General features: G+C 41.9%; 2 protein-coding genes across 5 annotated transcripts in view; both read right to left on the bottom strand.

Moving 5' to 3' along the window:
- The window catches only part of hs3st1l1 (heparan sulfate (glucosamine) 3-O-sulfotransferase 1-like1), a 38,061-nt gene extending 29,186 nt beyond the window's left edge, over positions 1 to 8,875 (bottom strand). Inside the window, exon 1 of the mRNA XM_057341331.1 lies at positions 8,706 to 8,875. The gene's annotated coding sequence lies outside the window, so the exon portion shown is untranslated. The remainder of the gene's footprint in view (positions 1 to 8,705) is intronic.
- LOC130558726 (kinase non-catalytic C-lobe domain-containing protein 1-like) overlaps positions 1 to 10,000 on the bottom strand; it is a 169,990-nt gene that overhangs the window by 63,533 nt on the left and 96,457 nt on the right. The window lies entirely within an intron of this gene.

Below are 10,000 nucleotides of genomic sequence, written 5' to 3'. Positions count from 1 at the left end.
AACAGTCGGTGTGTAACCGCTGAACACTGATGTGAATCTGTTCACTCGCTCAACAAGAGGAATGATAAATTCAGCCCATAACGCATCGGCTTCAGAATTTATGATGAAGAAATATTTTAAATAAGGTGTCAAAAGCTTCAGAGTCAAGCAGTCCCGTTCAACCCAGCGCTCCAAACGCACCGCACCAATGTGCAATTACACACAAATGACAGAGATTTGAGAAGAAGAACCCGAGGGAATCTCATCACAACACATACAGCATTAATGAGTCGACACACACAGATCAAACCCATCCGCTGATGCTCCGTGAGATCACCATCAACACACACACACACAACCGTAATGATTCCAACTCTCACTTTAGGATTCTGCTTCCATTAATGATTCTTTCAGTAGTTCTAAAGAAACACCAATTACTGTGTAGAAGCAGAACGAGTTTAATACTCAAAACGTTAAAAATAAATAAATATAATGTCATATTTATTACATGATGCCATATATGTGTGGGTACATGGAGACTTGTACACCTCATCGCGAGGAAACCTGAACATAAATGTGTATATTAAGATGAAAAAATCATTTCTTCATCTTTATTCCTCACGCAGTGTTTTTGTCAAATTTCCAATAGAAATATGAAAACATTCCCAAGACAAGACACAGTGAGTTTTTTAATTGAGTTTATGCCTGAAAAAATGTCTGACAACGTGGTAAGAAAAATAAATCATATTAACTCAAAGGGAAAACTATTGTTTTTACTTCAAGCTTAAACTTATTTCATTTTGATATGATTTATCTTAAAGTGAAACGGAATTTCGAATGAGAAAAATAGTGGGTGTGGCTTGCGTTTTAATGCAAATTGATAGGATGTATAAAACATGAAACTGACAGCAGACAGAGTTGAAGGGGAGGAGTTAACAGATGCTCCGCCCAAACCGTCAAAACTTATGTCATTTGACATGGATAGTCACTACAGGACAGAAGTGCATTTCCAGATTTTAACTGAAGATTATGAGGGAACACAATTTTTTAAAATGAGAATGACCCTCATTGGTAAGCTATTTACAATAAAGGCTGAAATATTTCATGAAACAAAATAGACATTTTTAATTTCACTGAGACTTTAAGAATATCCTAAGAATGCTTAGATACTTTTATTGGAAAACATGATAAAAACGCTGTGTAAGAACAAAGAAAATGACATTTTGTCAAAGACTGATGTTTTCTGCTTCAGGGGTATACGTCCAGTTTTGTTCTGTGCTGTAACTGAATGTGATGTATTATGTTTGAGAGACTGGATAAAATCACGCTGTCCTCACTTCACGGACGGTGTTAAACAGGTCAGATAACATGTTCATGTCGACCTGAGTAATAAATGAGAGCCCAGGAGACGTACAGAATCGGTCAGGAGAGCTCAGATATGTCTTGTAGCTATTAAAGACAATGATGTGAGACGGAGCGTAGCGCTCTTATATGTAATCCTTTCATTTCCCCTAAAGGTCTCATCAGAAGTCTGCTCCGTCTGATCTCATCAATCTACATCTGAACCAATTTCACACCAGCGGTCCCCACGGAGCCCAATCTAGGCCAAACTTTTAAAGACATGTAATATGTGTGCTGCTGGGAAGGCTTGAGGATGCAAAAGCAGGGAAATGATCCCGAGCACATGCAAATGAACACAAGACTCACTTTCAATCCCAGCAGACACACACACACACACACACACACACACACACACACACACACACAGACAGACAGACAGACAGACAGACAGACAGACAGACAGACAGACAGACAGGTGTGATCCTCTCATCTCACTTGTGAGTCTCACCAGAAAAAATGATCAATGTCAAACACACAAAAAAAACAAGCTGAACTAAATACATCATATTTGTGCATTATTCAGGATAGAAACAATAAGACATTTTTTCCCATACCTATAGCTGTGCATTCAACCCAACTGAATTCTATTTGTTCTATGATATTTATCTATTATTTTTATAAAACCATTTGTTTTTCATTACCGCCTTATGTTAGGGAATATCTACTGCTTTTATTAATAAGATATTGGAGACACATGATTTACCCGATACGGTTTTCTTATTAACTCTGGATGTAATGAGTTTATATACTCCTACATCTCTCATGAGAAAGGGCTCAGTGACACCATCTTTCTCCACCTTTAGAAGTCTTGCTAGAGATGGCCTCCTATGTTTTCAAATACAAGTATTTTAGTTTTTCTTCAGATTAGTGGGACAGCAATGGGTTCAATTTTTGCCCCCAATTACCCCAATTTTTTTGAACACTTACGTATTTAATAATGAAAAATGTGTGTCCTTTTTGAATAATTTTGAAGAGGACTTGGAGTTTACTTTGGAAGCAGACTCATTCAGAGTACACATCCTAGATGTGTGGGTGCAAAAAGACAGCGATAAACTTTGTTTTCAAAAGATATACGGATCGTAACACTATTTTGCTTGCTTCTAGTTTTCATCCGACTTTTTAAAAAAAAGGACTCTTGTCCTGAAGAGTCCGTTTTATAATCGAGAATCATGAAAAAATCGAGAATCATGAAAAATACATTTTGGATAGGTTTTATAATCGAGAATCATTTAAAAATCGAGAATCATGAAAAATACATTTTGGATAGGGGTTATCCTTCTGAATGGATTGATGAAGCATTCAGTGGTGTTTTTTCAAGACACGTTCGGAGTTGCTAAAAAAAACCTTCTTTTACTTTTATTACAACCCATTCATTCAAATCTTATTTGATTAGATCGATTTTTAAAAACCACTGGCACTTGTTGTCGTCTGATCCTGAATTGAGCACAACTTTTCAACATGCTCCTCTGCTCGTGTGTAAAATGGCTCTTAATTTAAAAGATTACTTGGTACATGCTCTCCTTCAAAGTGACAATCTTAGGGTGCGTTTACACTTGGCATTAACATGCGATCTCGGTGATCCGAACAAGCAGATCGGCTCTTCAGACAATCAGGACACAGCGCGTTTACACTTGTCATCAAGTGGCTTCCACATCTGGATAACTGATCGGATCTCTATAGTTTCCCGCCCATTATTTTAATAAGCCTTCAATTTAAAACTAGCCCCGGTGCGGGGAGATATAACGGGGAGGATGAGCATGTGACAGATTTGATACGCAGCCATGTTGAGCTCGAGGCAGCGGTGGGAAGTAAACCGCGGTTAAAGCGATTAATGATCTTATATGTGAAAGTATAAGCAGAGGACGTTTGTAAAATCACAAGCTTTTGTACTTGAGCTGTGGCTTCACTAGCGCGCGCGCGCACACACACGCACGCACGCACGCACGCACGCACGCACACACACACGCACACACACGCACACACACGCACACGCACGCACACAGACTCTAACGGTGCTTTTAATCACATCATTTGTTTATTCATGTCACAGACACATAAAATAATCACATAAGTTCCTATGATCAAAAGCGAGCACTTACATCGTTCTCGTGTATTTGGGTTGGTTCGGCTGAAAGTGACAGCGCGTCGTTTCTTTGGTCTGCGCCCTAAATAGTGTGCTTACTGACATCAGCTATTAGCAACACTATACAATCTTGTTTCTGTGTGTAAATGATATACGGTGTGTTCAGAGCTCCGTTTCAAGCTGCCCGTCTGCCGCTTAATCTGTCTTCCGGGGACGGTACTTTCGAGTCAGATCCGTGGGCGTGGCTTGTTGGTTTGACTAAATCTTTGGTGTTTCAAGTCTTACGAAACCTTTACCCTAACCCTAACCTTACTCTAACCATCTAAACTACCTATGATTGTTAAAATTGATGAAAAAACACGTTTGGGTGATGACGTCAGACTCGAAACACCAAGGATTTAGTGCGAGCCGTACGAGACACAAGCGGCAGCAGCCCTCGGGGAACCGGAGAGTTGATTACGCCGTATAGGCTACAGTAAACACACACACGTATGTTAGAAACAGGCTGGTATAGTGTTGCCATTCGTGTCTGTGACATGAAAATAAACAAATGATGCGTTTTAAGCTGGCGCTGTGTGTGCGAGTCAACGCCATTCATGGCAGTCACAAATACAGCGATGATACAGCTGAAGTGGTCAAGTAAAACATCTCGTGTGATTTGACATAAATCCTCTGTAGGTTAAAGTATCCGTGATCATTTCGTGGGAAAATGAATGACTGCAACGCTCGGGAGCAAGAGTAAACTTTCCTCTGCATTTATCAGCTGCTCCGCAGTCTGAGAGGCTTCGGACAGACGAGAGAATAATGATATCGGGCAGGTTTTCTGTGAAATTGTACCGGTAAATGTAGATAAACTGTCTGGATTGCGTTTACATTACACTGAGATCCGATCACAATGCGTCCTCGACTACCTCTGGATCAGGACACGCTGATCGGATGACATTCCGATCAGAAGCGCGTTTACACTTGTCTTTTCAATGTGTATGTGGACAACATCCAGATACAGGTCGCATGTTAATGCCAAGTGTAAACGCACCCTATGATCTTCTCAGAGACCACTTAGTCCGATAAAAAATGGAAATTATCGTTTGTGGAAATTGTGTCCAATGCAATAACAGTTAAATCATCCTTTGACTTCCAAGAACTGGAAAGAAGTTACACTTCATCAGATGTCCTTGTGGTTTGGGATACGTGGGCAAAACGTCACATCACTTAAAACAAAGGATAAGTGAACATAAGACCTCGATTAGAAGAACAGAAATCAATTATCCAGTTGCGGTCCATTTTTAGTGCACATGGGATTAAAGTCAACGTTAATGTCAAAATGATCCAAACACTACATCATACATCCACAACCAAAAAGGGGAACGGCTTCATGCTGTCCGTTTCAAACTACATTCACAAATATGACAAAAACGAAGTAAACTTTTGCACTTTTGAGGCTTGATCACATGAGCTGTAGTGCTGTCAGTTCACTGAAACTTGTTTTTTTAGTAAACATGTATTTATCACTTGGTGACAAAATACCTGAGCCCAATGAGAGCGGAAGAGGCTTAACCGGCTGAGACTTTAGCGGACGTACGTCATCACCCTGCGTGCACGGAGCCTCTACCAGTTGAGAAGAACCGGTGCAGGTTAAAGGCTATATTTACCAGGATTTACTCGTTCTCTCAGCAAAAGTAAAGGTGAGAGAAGAGCATTGGCATGTGTGACTGAAGCTGTGTGTTTAGCTGTCTTTGGATTTCTAAAGCATCCGTACGTCACAGACAACAGGCAGACTTAAGTACTGTTAGAATGTGAGTGGAAAAGCCGACAGCGCACCTCACGGGCTAATGTGTGTCTGGCCGCTTCAGCTTTAACCGTACATTAAAGAGAAAAACCCCGACGGTTCAGAGCGCTGACGCATGTGGCCTGCGGGTGCCGCGTGACTCTTACACGTCGCCGGCAGCAAACAGCTCGCATGCCCGTGATGGAGAACTCCTCTAGTCATGACATCCCAACACTCCGTCATCACGATACATACAGTCCTTCAGTTCATTCCTTCACATCTTTCATCTTATTCATTTAGTAAATAAAGATGGAAAGGAGGCAGCAGATTGTGATCTTTGCATTAGATAACGGATGTCATGTAAACAAACTGCAGACTGGAGGTGTTTGCGAAGCATCAGAATGACTGAGGCTTCAGTATTAAACTCTGACACACACACAGACCGTCTCATGTGTTTGTGTCTGGTTGAGAAGAAAAGCTTTTACTTGAACTCATTGTATTAAGAAAGATAAAGCATCCTGTTAGTTTGCACTGAAGTCACTATAAGAATCCATCCACAACACCTTAACAAGAGAGATTTCAACACGATGGCTTACATTCTCTAGCAGACACGACCCTACTGAGAAATGTGGAAACTCAGTTAACGGCCTATCAAAAAGATTATTTCTTATTTTGCCTTTTGATTTTGGGGTCGAATTTGACCTCTTGAGATTTTTTTTGTAGGATTGTGAAACGAAACACAGGCCTTTAGACTGATGCCAGCAAAAACTAATGGACATCTGGAGTCCAAAATCACCAACACAACCATCCAAAAATCACAACACCTGAAACAGAAGATTTATTATCAGCCGACACGGCATCTGGCACACATGAGAGGCGAGCGTGTCCGTGATGTCATCACATGACTTTAGGACATCCTGAGGGGAACATGTCCGGCTTCAGCCAAAAAAAACATTCACTCACACCCATAATAACGTGCCTCTTCCTTTAGTTCATCGAAAAGAATCTCATCACGTATGAATAATCTCTTGAGTTGTGTTTTACTGAATGGAAGAGGAAACGAGAGTCGACGAAGATGAAATAAAGCAACATGAGAAACTTATTCTCTGATCACAATTTCACAAACATGGCTATCACAAAACCGGATATTTTGACGTGTTCTTTTAAAAGCTGTAAATTTAATTCTGTTTGGCAACGATCAACTATAATCTCAGCGTTCTGAATGTAAGTGAACGGCTTGTTTTTCAACGCTGCCCGATTCCTTTTCCTCTTTCATCAATTCTTTCTCTACAGCGAGTAAACAAACTGAAGAAATGCCATTTGGTTGACAAGAAAACTGTGAAGCATTCTGCAGCACTCGGTGAAGTATAAAAATAATTGAGAAGTTCACTCCATCCATGTTTCTCCTCTTTTCTCCCGCGGCTCCGCTCGAACGTTCTGTGGCTTTGGCCCGCAGTCTGGAGTCTTGGCTCCGTGTGCAGAAACTGGAGCGACGCTGCCAAATTTTTACTGATAGCTGGATGTAACCGATGCGGCAAAGCGTCACCCCGGCACAAACAGTTTATCACACGTTTAACTAACAGCCTTTATCTTCTCGGCGGTGTCGTTTAGTTCAAGTCAGCAGCTGTCGGCCAGCAGCACCGCGCAGCCACGTTTCATTTGCTTTTGCCAAAGTATTGCAGCATTTCCACAGCATTCACGAGCCGCACGACAGCTGCGCACATTACGCATTTAGTCAGACATCTCTGCGCTCACCGCTGAGACAAACATGTGACTTTTAATGAGATGGATCCACCTTTACCCATGATACAGACACACGCTTACAGTAGCAGCATCACTGTGTGCCGTGAGACCTGACGGAAATCTCAGATGAAGCTCAACTCAGACATTTGCACTTCATTGAAAAGCTGCTTCAGTAAAATCGCGAACGCCTCCTGTTTCCCGTCACGAGCCGGAGGGATTCCAGAAATAAACATCCACTCCAGCGTTTAATTAAAGGTGAATCAGGCGGCCTGTGGCAAAACACTCCAAACAAACAGCAAACGAATCAGCCGTTCTTAAACAAACAGCTCAATGCAAACAGTATTGAGGGCTATCGACAGGTCTTCTCCATACCTCCCGCCACCAACGCTTTCACTTCACGGGTTCCCTCACGTCTCCTCTGATCTAATCTGCTTGGACATGAACAATGAACGGCCTCTAAAGTGAACGCGGCTGCAAATGAGAATTGATGCAGTGCCTACTGCCTCCACCTGTGTGATGAACGACTTTGAGTAAACTATCGGCCGGCCTCAGGAGCGTCCATGCCCGGTGAGGGATGACGCAGGGAACGTCCGCTCCTTCCCGTTTGCCAGCGCGAGACAACAGCCACAACAGTCCAGGTTTCAATTACACGCCGAAGAATTCCTGAGACACCGATAATGAGAATCAAGCAAGAAACAACCTTCTAAAAATAACATGAACGTGTACTTGAAACGGCAGGACAGAATGTCAGCTTAAATACAATCATCTGTTTTCAAGACACTGGTGGTATCAGATCGTTTGCTCTGGGGACGGTTTCCAGCACATAACGTCGATGTTTTCACTTCCCTTACAATCTGCTGAAGCGGCATGCTGGAAATTGCTTATGTGCCCTATATCTAACCACGACATCACCACATTAAAAACAAAAACACTACATGCAGGCATAAATGTGCATTCCCAAAAGGCTTAAAGACTAATTCATGTCATGAAACTGTACATGCTATTTAAAACAGAGATTTAACACACACACACGTTTGGTTTATTATCTCCCTGGGGACAGTCCATAGGCGTAATGATGTTTATACTGTACAAACTGTATATTCTATCCCCTAAACCTAAAGATCATAGAATTGCATTTTTAGATTTAAAAAAATATTGTTCTGTACGATTTAACCTTTTTTTGCCCGTGGGGACCTCAATTTTGGTCCCCACAGTGACACGAGTTTTGTGTGCGTTCAGGTTTAGGTCCCCACCGGGATATAAAAACATGTCAACACACACACACAATTGTCAAGGAATTGTGTATGTAAATGTATATTTAAAAGACGAACACAGACAGTCTGCTTTAATGACTTTAACGCAAGCAACAACGGAATCTTTAGTATGGCACCACAGAATACCATGGCACGTAAACACGACAGATTAAATACCACGGTATCATTGCATTACGGTCCGATACGGTCACGGGGATGTAAACTGCGCGAACATAAAACAATCGTGCCAAACCACACAGCAGTAAATGCGCAGCTCTCTCTCTCTCTCTCTCTCTTTAAAGGTGGTAATACTGTGTTTACTCTGGTATCGCTCAGTACTCTGTTTAAACGATGCTGTAGATGTTCGGTCTAGATTCTTGCACACAGCACGACACTTTCGGCAGGTTCTGAATCAGTGACGATGAATGCTTCAAGTAATGTGTCGCCGCACGCGCAGGTGAGCATGTGATGGACGCACCTGTGTTTCTTCGCGAGCGCTCCATCGCGCCGCGTCTCCTCTCGAACCTCCGGCGCGTCCCGCAGAAGCGCTGAACTCACGCGCGTCGCGTCTCTCATACACACGCGAGGAAACAAACGGAACCGCTGCGTCTCCACAAGCGCCGAGCGCGACACTGATCACACACTCGAGCTGAGTTCAGCGCGAGCGAGCGTGCGCGCGCGTGTGAGCGTGCATGCGCTGTGTGCGAGCTCGCGTGCGTGACCCTTAGGAAAATGAACCATGGTTTTATTAGAATTTATTAGAATTTTAAAGTTTTACTTAACTTATATATGATTACATATAGGAATTTATAGTCTGTTTAATATTTGACCTACAGGTGTTTCTCTCTCCGTTATCTTAAACGTGTGCTTCTGTGTGTGTGTGTGTGTGTGCGTGCGTGCGTGCGTGCGTGCGTGCGTGCGTGTGTGTGTGTGTGTGTGCGTGTGTGTGTGGGAAGGGTAAACCCTACGGTATGGGGACAAAATGTCCCCCCAAAGATGGCAATATCCAAAACCCTTGTCCTTGTGGGGACATGTTTTTGGTCCCCATGAGGTAACAAGCTTATAAATCATACAGAATGAACTTTTGTGAAAATGTAAAAGAGCAGACAGTTGTGTGTGATTGTTAGGGTTAGGGGGAGGGAATATGAGATACAGTTTGTACAGTATAAACACCATTGTGTCTATGGAATGTCCCCATAAAACATGGGAACCGGTGTGTGCGTGTCTGTGTTTTCACCTATTTGTTTTGTGTAACTTTAAATGTTTTGCTTATAGTCAATATGTCTCGGCTGCTTTGTAACAATGAAAATTGTCGAAAGCGCTATATAAATAAAGTCGACTTGACCTGACCTGACTATTATAGTAAAATTGTAATAAGCATGTTTTTGGCAGATCAACTACGATTTGTGTTACAATAACTTGACTACAAATATCAGGGTAAAACTGTGATTCATTTACAGAAAGGGCGTGCACGGCGTGCGTGTGTGCAGTCGCAATGAAGCTGCAACAATCTCAACACATAAAGAAACTATGAAATATTTGTAATGAATGACGGTTGAATATCTTGTATTGATATTCACCTCAGAACAACCATATTTCCGTGAGAATTTCCTCTTGTTCCTAACGAAGATCATGAAAATAAACGTCAATGTCTCTGTATTCGTGTATGTATAAACATGCGATCTTTAGTATATTTCTTATGTCTCAATACAAGTCTCATAAAAAATAAAGTTCGAGGTAGAAAACAACAACATGACTTTTAATACCCAACTC

This window comes from Triplophysa rosa, linkage group LG9 (assembly GCF_024868665.1).
Source record: "Triplophysa rosa linkage group LG9, Trosa_1v2, whole genome shotgun sequence".
Taxonomy (NCBI): domain Eukaryota; kingdom Metazoa; phylum Chordata; class Actinopteri; order Cypriniformes; family Nemacheilidae; genus Triplophysa; species Triplophysa rosa.
Note: the sequence above shows the minus strand (reverse complement) of the source record. Positions and strands in the feature narration are given on the sequence as shown.